Genomic DNA, 8,270 nt, shown 5'->3' with positions numbered 1-8,270 from the left:
GAATCTTTGGCTCATCACATACTATAGCTCGACATTTGTGTTATACTCAACATCATCTTTGAGAATTGGTTAAGTGTATTGACACTCAATTGTCAAAACCAATCTGAGACCAACACCTACACCAAGTTGAGAAGATTGAATTGTGTGGACTTGTACAATCTAGGTCAATGTGGATGGTTAAGAGATACTTGAAATTTTTGAAGCGTTTGATTTGACAAAGAGCATGTCCCAAGGGATCTATGATTGAGGGAGATATGGTATACCAAATGATGTTGTACATTACTCAATATCTTCCTAACATTGCATCAAAGACCCATATAGATTACATTTGGCATCTTGACTCCATTAAAAATTTTGAAGGGGAGTACTTGGTGGGGAATGATAGATTTAGGAAAGTGAAAGGTAATAAATTATGAGATGTTATTGTAGTTAATTAATTCTTAATCTTTAGAATAATTCTATTGTAAGTCATCTATTTACTTTTCTACAACTACTAAAGAGTGGGATGCAATACATTTTTTTATTGCAAAAAATAAGATTGGATGATAGTATGGATTGAACGATGTCAACATTTTGGTCATAGATTAAAATGAGAATTTGTGTTTTCATTGATTAAAAAAGCTCATTGTAGTGTAGATCCCAATGTGCACAAAAGTAAATAGATTTAGCATATGTTTTAAGAGATCTCCAGGTACTTATAAGTTTGGAAATCAATTATATGTTTTTAAACTCGTGATGCAATGACTTATACATGTTTGACATTAATGCAGGTGAAATACCTCAATTCTATGTTAGGCAATGGTTATAAATTTTGCATCAAAGATTTAGGTGACACAAAGAGAACTTGTGATTTTGGGATAAGTGCAGTCTTCTAGGTGACCAATATTTCATATAGAAATGACTTACATTCTTGAGAGTCTAAAAATTGATACTATGGTTGGTTGATATACTTGACTGTGCCTTTAATTCCTTCAAATTAGTTCTCTTCATTGTCAAATGGCATAGTCTATGATTCAATCATAATGATCCTAATAGAACTATTATTGAGCATGCGAATAGATTTCCAATGATTAATACAAGGTTGTTTTAGCTAGTTGAGGATGAGCCCTATGTTCTTCCAAGCCAACGTGAATAGGTATTTTACTCAAAGGTTCCACATAAACCAGGTTGGTCATTTTTTGGTAGACATGATCCAAGGGGAAGGATAATAAAATATAATACAATGGAAGAAGGAGATCTCGAGAAAGAGGAAGAAGTGGATCATGATCGAGAGTTAGTCGATGATGCTTCTGATGCAAATGATGTTTCCATTGATCACGATGATGATGCTTCTAATGATCATAATGATGAGGAGGAGAAGAATTATGATGATGATGATGATGATGATAAATGGCGATGACCAAGATAGTGGTCGTGATGATGTTGATGATGACGATGATCTTGATGATGAGATGGATGAAGAATAATATCAATGATGGGGGGGGTTTGATTAGATAATATTGGAGGGGGGTTTGATTATCAATGAGAAGAATAAAATGTATAGTTATGTGATCAATGCCTATATTATTCAATATTCAGTTCTCAATAGATCAATGATTAGCTTGTCATGTACCTTTTAATGTTTATAATTCATATGTGAAGCTAATATTCGATGTATCATGAATTTTTTAGCTAACATATGACAATTGAATTACAATTGTAGAATCCTCAAGTGATTTCATGAGCATCCCACATAGTCTCATCGATCATCAAGCATAAGTTAGTACACCCCATAGAGATTAATGTCTTTTACCATTTGTAAAATATCTGTCATTGCCACCTATCTCTCTTATTTCATGGAGTGTAGGTACTAGTGAATAGGTATTTTTTAGATTTTTCTTCCTTGAGTGAGGAAAATGTAGGAATGGAAGAAGAAAGTGAGACATTTAGTATGTCTAAATAAAGGAGATCGACTCAAGGTCAAAATATCATAAAAAAATTCAATAAGCACATGAAAGTTTTCCTTTCTCAAGGGGGTCATGTTCTTATGATGATGAGAGTGAAGGTGACTCTGATGTGCCATTTAGGTACATACATCTATAGAAACAATTGATCCCCAATGAACTTCTTCCAAGAAACATTGATTTTTGTGTTGGAGAGAGGATATTTGAATAGCACCATCCTCATTACATGGTTTGGGCCTATTTTCCATAAATGGTATAAAGGTGTCTTACAACAAGGTTTTTGAATTGATGGAGTATGTTAGACCTTGCTATGATTACAGTAGTTGGATGCTGATTGTAGGATATAAAAAAAGTATGTTTAGCAGAAAATTATATACAACAAAAAGCTAGTGAAAAAAGTAAAATAGTTGCTATATACATTGAAGGAAGGCCAAAAGAATCAAGGAATATTGTAGGTTTTATAAATAGTACATGACCTAAATCAACTAAGAATCAACCCAATTGCATATTTGAGGTGTACAAGGGAAATCAACTAAGAATCAAATAGAGTATTTGTATGTGAGATAAAATCAACACATGGAGGAAAAGAGACTCTTATTAATTATAATTTGAATCTCATAGATAAAAAATGGTACATACTATGCACATTTAAAATCAACTCCAATCAATGAATCCAACACACCATTAAATTTTTATATTTTTTTTGCTAACTTAGAATAATAACACATGTGTTTTAACATGTCTCAATGATGTTTTTTTATGAAATACAAGGCTAGAGTATGGATCAAACAGCCACAGGATATGCACGACGGTGATGGTTCTTCCCGACAAGTAAAATTCATTGTTGTTGTTCAAATTAGATACAAGAAATATGTTAATGCATATTTTTTATTATGTTTTATTCTTCACTACTATTTTGGATTGATTTTAAATATAGAGCTAATAATATTGCTCTCACAAATGTGTGTTGATCAAGAAAAGGGAAAGAAAATGTAGTCCACAAGGACGAGGAGTTGCACAATGAGTTGGATGAATTTATTATTGATTTTGAGTCAACCATTGATCCTTTAGTTGCATTGAAAAAGTTGATTTGTGCTATAAGAGGAAGGTTAATGCAATTAGCATCAACTCACCCTCAGATTCCTGAAATACAAGATGGAGGATGGGTTGAAGAACCTAGTTAGCACATATATAGTAAGTAGTAATGTAGTTTTTAATTACAAAAAAAGTTCAATAAAAAATTTTATAGTATACTTTTTTATTTATGTCATTAAATAAAATGCATGTGTGATTTTTATAGAGGATGTTGAGGACATACATGGGTGATTCCGTAGAGGATGATACTTTAGGTGGTTCAAGTACATTGCATGTTCTATCCTACACTTTTGTTTTGCTTCAACAATTTTTTTTTAATAGCTCTAACAATCTCATTTTTCAACTCCTACCATTGATCCTATGTTCACAACACTGCCTATTGCAAGGAACAAAATTGAAGAGGCACTATCGACTGCAAATTCAGCAACACATAACATGACAACAGATGTGGTGGCAAGGCCTATTGGTAAGTAGGTTCCTTTTTTTCTCTCTCATTTTGCATGTGATTATTTCACTTGAACTAATATTTCTTAGGGGGCATTTTGTAATATTAGAATTTTAAGTAGGAGGCAATGAGGACCTTCCTGGGTGTACCCGTGTTAGATGTATGGGAACAATAAATAATTTTGATTAATTGGTTGTTAGCAATGAAGATGTTCTCCCCCTAAAAGTACCCCAACTTCCAAATACTTTAAAGATTGTTCCTTTCTTTTACTATAGAATCTTATACTCATGATCAAATGCACTAACCTCCCGCATAGTCCCTTGCAATAACTACTACTTCCATTATTACTTTGCAAGGAATACTATATTTTATGCAAAATTTAATGATGAATGTTTGTGTATATTTGGGCTGACCATACGCACAAGTATCATATTTTGATTTTATTGCTAGATCATGTTTCCTTTGATCAATTTCTTCAAGTAAATTAAAAGGTAGCTTCAATTCACTTATGAATCTAACATTTTCTTTTCTTTTCTTGAAAGGTGGAATTTGCAAACAAAAGAGTTAAAGGGACAACTCATTGATGCCATGAAAACACTTTTTGGACCCAAAATCTTTCAAAGAATCTTAAAAAGGATGCCACTAAGAGAAAAGTAATAGATGATGGAGAAATGGTACCCGCCAAGGAAAGAATGTATGTCATAATATTAAGAATAAAATTATGCAATAATTACTCTTAATACTTATGTGACCTAACATATTTGAAACTTCGCATAGGTTTCCTGATACATCAAAGGCAACCAAAGCAAGAAAATAGAAGCACAAGCAACACAAGCTCGGCTCAAGTGGATATTCAAAACTTGTTGCACAAATTATAAGTATAAGTAAATGAAAAATCATATGCAAATATTAATAAATTGCTAAAAAATTGGTCTTGGTAAAATTGGTTATAAATACAATTCATGATACCAAGCAAAAATGTAGGCCATGGAGTTTATAAAAATAACTTGTCAAGAGGACAAGAAATTAGGCTACACAAAAGGCTATGTAGTCATGGTTGAACAACTCTAAGAAATGAGTGCACAAAGTTCTTTTTTTGGATCTATCAATGATGTAAATAAGTCAATTTATTTTTATTTCAAATTGAATACTTTAGCAATTACTATATTTGATATAAAGTTCCAAAAATATAAGTAATTATATTTGTTTTTTTTTTTTTTTGTGTTTGTAATAGTTTTAAATTTTATTAATATAAGAGTTTGTACATCATTTCAAAATAGGCTCCCATGGTTAGGGATTACTTTAGCGGCGAATTTCACCTTTTGGTGATCCCTTCTGACGGGTCAATCATCATTTGGCAAATATTTATCATATTTGGGTCCAACCGCATCATTGAATATTTATCATATTTGGGTCCAACGCTCGGGGTGGTCGCCCATTAGTTATGACATGTTTGGTCAAAAATATCGGTGCAATCACCAATGTGATATACAGTTTGGATACATTTATTTTAAACAATTCGCCAGCCTTTGCATGCTATTTCTTATTGGACGACGTTATTTTGCCATTACTACAATCATATTAATTTTTCCTTGGGTTGGGTGTCGCCAACCATTTTACCGACGTGTGTCGATCACCCACCCCATTTAGCCAACTGGTTCCTACTATAGGCTTGCATCGGAAGGTGCATTTCGCTTGCATTTGACATTCCCGCTTGTTAATCCCACCTAATTCACCAACCTAGATTAGACTATAAGATATCATTATGCTACACAATTCACAATTTTCTGGTCTGGAGACTGGCATTTCTTATTGCTGCTGAAATTTCAGAGTGCTGAGTGCAATGTCCATTGACCTGTGGACCTAGTTTTTGTAAAAGGCAAGTGATTTTTAAATTATTTTGTAAGTGGTACTGGTTATTTTTTTAGTTTCATTGTCCAGTGTCCTCTTGTGACTAGACATCTCACATGCTAAGATAGCCTATAGGTATTAGGTTTGTGAATTATATTGGGTAGTACCGTAGATTGTAGTACTGTAGTAGTAGTAACCTTTTTTTGAGAATGAATCATATTATTTTTATTATATGTAGTCTAAGTGGTTAAGTCTTTTGTTCAACAACTAAGCTTATATTTTTTTGCAGCTTTTATTGGTTTTCCATGTCAAACAAGAGGGGTCTAATCCCTGAAATCCAAGAGAGGCCACCATTACCAAAACGCAGAACCATAGCAGCATATTTTGGTGGTGGAAATGTTGGCAACCTACAAGATTCACAAGTTAGATCTCCAGTGGTTACTGAAAAAGGAGATTCATCACAAGTTGGACCCTCAGACAGTATTGAAGTTCAAGTTGGTGAACCTGATATCTCAGTCGAGGATGAACTTGAACAAGATCTAGAGGAACTTCCCTAGAGTAGGGAGTCACAAACTAAGATTATAGAGTTGGAGTCAATCCCAGACCAATCGATTGTGAAAACCAAAAATGATTCCATAAATCAGGTTCATGCACAAAAGGGAAAAAAAATAAAATTGGAATTGAAGAAAGATCGATCTCGCTGGGATCTATCTAAAAGGAATTTTTAGTTAGAATGGGTGGAAAAGTACTAGTTCATTGAACCAGTGCCCAATCCAAATGATGGTGAGCCTCCTGTAGAATGTAGATGTAATATTTGCATAGAGATAAAAAAGAAGGAGAAGAGGCTGTAGCTTAAAGTTGATACCATAGAAAAGCATGTCGGTAAAGTTTACAAGAAGGAAATTATAGATGGAGTCAAAAAATCCATGCTAACTTGAAAAAAAAGGAGAACTATCTGCATATCAGGAATGCTGAAATATACGAGTTACACTAGCAAATACGAGAGAAGTGTTCTGCAGTAAAAGGTTCCATTGAAGATTTCATTGGGAAAGCAACAAAAGTGAAAAATATGGGAAAAGTAGTTCAATTAGGTGTGGTCTTTTATATATTGAGTAGAGGATGCCCTATGATGGACTACCCTACAATGACTACATTATTATGTCTTTTGAAAACTTGAAACTATCCTAACAGTCACTGGTCAGTAAACAACAAGTGGGAATGGGCTAAATGTCTTGCACAGGTTGAAATAGAAGATATGAAGAAATCTATAAAAAACTTAGATTTCATTGCATTGTCTCTAGATGAAGTAATTACAATTGATAATACTTCATGGGTGTGCATGCATGTTTATACTGTAAACAATCTATGTCATCAACCATTTCTACTATCTTTTGCTAAATTGAATCGTAGTGCGACACCTGAAAACTTATAAGAATTATTAAAGACTACTCTAATTGAATCTGGAGGTTTGGATAGCATAGAGATTGCCAAAAAGTTTGTGTGTGTTGGAGTGGATGGTGCTTCAGTTATGCAAGGTCATAAAGGCACTCTTTGCAAAAAGATCAAGAATGATTTGGCACCCTACACTATTCCCATTCATTGCATGGCCCATCGAATGAATCTAGCTTTTGGAATTGTCAGCAATTTTGGTTGTGTAAGTAAATTGGAATCTCTGATCAAAGAGATTTACCAATACTTTTGTCGAAGTCCAAAATGAGTCCGATAATTTCAACACTTTGTTGCAAGACTTACTAATGGGAGGAAGCTTCTTAAAGACAATGATACCAAATGTATCTCTTCGGATGGACCAGTGCATCGAGTAATGTCTAAATACCCATCATTTCTTGGACTAATCCACTCTGTGCAAGACAAACTCCCTCGGCTATAGTCAAACCTAACTAATGTTAAGGTACTCTTAACTTTAGCAGTTATTCTCACCATGCTACAGGACATGAGATATATTATAAAAAAGGTTCAACAAAGAGCTATCTACATTGCAGAATATAATAAGCTGCTTAAAATGACATGTAGTAGCCTAGATACTCTGTACTGATTATTACCATTAGATGAAACAAAGTTTACAAAGTGGTTAGAAATCTCAGATTTGAACAATCCTAGGAACTTTTTACATATTGGTGCAAATGATGAGGTATATGCCAAGGTAGGTGGAATTTACATACCAATGCAGTACTATGCCCGCTTCAATCCCAACGAAGCAGGAAGTGAAGTTGAATCAGAACCAGAGAAGGTACTTTTACGTGTTAGAAGTGAAGCCTTCAAGAAGATCAAAGACTCTATGCTTGACTCTATCAAACAAGTTTGCTACAATTTGTCGTCAAAAATCAAATTCAGATTCCCTCCAGAGGAACTGCTGGAAGCAATGTCAATTGTTTTTCCACAATATTGGTCTCTAAACAGTCCAATTGATTTTTGAAGAAGGATGATGACTCTGATTCAACATTTTTGCACACCTAAAGTAATCAATGGAGTCACCATAAATGAAATTTTAGATGAAACTCGACTGATGAAACAATATGTTGTTATGGAGAACCCAAAGGAAGAGGGAGTGGTAACAAAGCTTTGGAAAAACCTTGGTGAGAGCAATCAGTTGAGAGAGTCAATACCAAAATATTTCAAGCTTACCAATTTATGTTTGACAATGATATTGGGTTGAGTGGAGGATGAGAGAGTTTTCAGTACTTTGGGCTTCCTTAAGTCAAAGTTTAGAAACAAGTTAGACAAAAATTTGGATAATTGTCTAAGACTCTATAATTCTAGGTATGAGGTAGGAAGTTTCCCTTATGACTGGGTTGTTAGCATTTGGAGAAAGTGATGTCAAAGAAGATGGATTTCCAACATTTCAAACACAAGTGGTAGTGGTAGTGGCAGTGGCAATGGTTCATATCGTGATATTGAAAGTCAAAGCAATGAAGATG

This window comes from Cupressus sempervirens, chromosome 7 (assembly GCF_028749045.1).
Source record: "Cupressus sempervirens isolate cs-2001-9-10 chromosome 7, ASM2874904v1, whole genome shotgun sequence".
NCBI classification, from domain to species: Eukaryota; Viridiplantae; Streptophyta; class Pinopsida; order Cupressales; family Cupressaceae; genus Cupressus; species Cupressus sempervirens.
This window is presented reverse-complemented; position numbering follows the sequence as displayed.